The sequence below is a fragment of the Cupressus sempervirens genome, chromosome 4 (genome assembly GCF_028749045.1).
Source record: "Cupressus sempervirens isolate cs-2001-9-10 chromosome 4, ASM2874904v1, whole genome shotgun sequence".
Lineage (NCBI taxonomy): Eukaryota > Viridiplantae > Streptophyta > Pinopsida > Cupressales > Cupressaceae > Cupressus > Cupressus sempervirens.
The window spans coordinates 739,865,741-739,868,197 of record NC_143121.1 but is presented as its reverse complement, the minus strand read 5'-3'; positions in this window follow the sequence as shown (position 1 = coordinate 739,868,197).

Below are 2,457 nucleotides of genomic sequence, written 5' to 3'. Positions count from 1 at the left end.
TGGATCTCATATAAATATGAGAGGAGGAGACATGTCTCTTCGTATGAGAGGAGGAGAAATGTCTCATGAAGAGACATGTCGCTACGATTAATCATCACTAGTTAACATATTTGATAGTAATATATAAACAACCATATATGTAGTATATTATTATGTTATTATATAATAATATACAATATATAATATATATTATTATATTATTATATATAAAATATATTATATATTATATTACATATATATTATATATATTATATATATAAGATATTTAACTTAAAGAAGATTTACCATCAACAAGGTATCTCAAGATAAAATCAATCCGACAGAAGCTACAACCTTAACACTTACAACATTTAACATGAAAGAAAATTTAACATATTCTTACCTCCTCTTCTTATGCAAATGGATCTCCAAATGGATACATTTGAGTTCATCTTAGATCTCCAAATGGATATTTCATAGAAGATGGAGTGAAGAGGCAAACTCATATCAAGAAGAAATGGGAAGTTCTGATGCTTCACCATTGTGAGCATCACCTAGATCCAATGAGTGCTATGTGTTCCATTTATTCTCATGAGAAGATAGATTTCTGTTGACTTGTTACTCATGAAATGTGGGTCAATGAGTTTGACTAAAAAAACTATAGAGTTAAATCCTGATAGCAATATTACAATATGTAAAAAATCTTAAGTTTACAAAACATAGTTCTAAATTGATATGGCTACTAACTAAATTTCTAAGTTCTTACATTTTGTTTAGATAAGAAAATCTAATTTTATTGATATCTAATTAAAAATTAAAAATTAAAGGTAATCATAATTTAGTGCATTTAAAAATACCAAACAATCATAGAAAATATTAGTATGTCTGACACCCAAAGACATTAAAAAAATTAAATTAAATCAGGTTAGGATATTGGAGGAACCAAGAATTCCCAAGAAAAAAATCCCTTATAAAAACATGAAAATGTAGCGTAATTATTTATAAATTTAGAATATGTATTTTAGAGGGGGAAAGAGGAGGAGAAGGAGAAAAATTTAGAGAAGGAGAAAGAGAAGACCTAGAAGACTAGAATAAGGAGGAGGGGGAGATTGACACAAGGAGGGCAAAGAAAGACTAGGGCCAAAGGCACACCCAACAATCCAAATCAACCTTGCAAAGCAAACACAACGGAAGAAAACACAAAAAGAGAACAACACCACAAAGAGAGGGAACAATATTCTTTTATTGATTTAACAAATGATCAGCATACATGCCTAGCTGTAAGGCCTTTTAGGTTACTGCTAGATACAAGATACATTCAAGATCTAATGTCCAACTTCAAATTTGCACTTTCCAGTTCCCTTCTAAACTCCCTCTAATCTCTTCAAAAAAAAATGCCTAACTCTAAGCCTAAACACTCTATTTATACTTGCCAAAATGGCTTACAGAACATTCTAGATCATTACATAATATGTAGGCCAACCCAACAACGATCTAGACACATCCCAAGAAAAGATCTTATCAAAAATGTCACGGTCAAAATAAATCCCACAAGTCGGCTTGCACCAAAAATGCAGAAAACTAGTCCAAAATGTTGACACTTGACATCAACGGGATAACTCGGCACATGAAGGATCACTCGACACATGAAGGATAGCTCGACACACACTGCAAGGTTGGATGGGATAACACACTAAACCAAGTGTTAACATGACGAGGGATAACCTCAACTCGGCTTAAACTGCAAAATTACTAGCACTCAGCAATTGCTGCAACTCGATAACAACTAGCAAAATGAACACAAATGAGCAAGATAACACATCAACCCAAGATGCTCCTGCATCAGACAACCAAGGTAGAAAGAAATGATTCTCCTGAATCATGCAAGTGTCACAACCTGAGCTGAATCCAACTCAGATTCAGAAATCCATATAGCATCTTCAATTGATTTGTTCTTCCACTTTACCAAATATTCATAGTACTCTTTTCCTCTTGTGTTTTTATCAACTCTCTGATCCAATATCTGTTCAACCTCTTCAATCTAATTCTTAGGATAATCATCAAGTACAACAACTTCATCATCTAACTCATGATACTTTTATAGATCAGCAACATTGAATATAGGAGATGTATCCATGTCATCAGGTAACTCAACTTCATAAGCATTTCCACTATCAGACTTCTTCAAGATCTTACAAGGTCCAAACTTCTTCATCTTCAGCTTACTATATGTTCCAACCAGAAATCTTCTTTTTTTCAAATGAACTATCACCTCATCACCAACTTCAAAAACATGATGTCTTCTAAACTTATCAACTTTCTCTTTGTACTTCTGATTACTTTGTTCCAACTTCAGCTTCACTTCCTTATGCAAAGACTCCATAAAATCAGAAAATTCTTCTCCAACAACACTTCTCTTCTCTTCACCAACAACATCTCTCAAATCTGATACTCCTCTAGGCATCATTCCAGTAACAA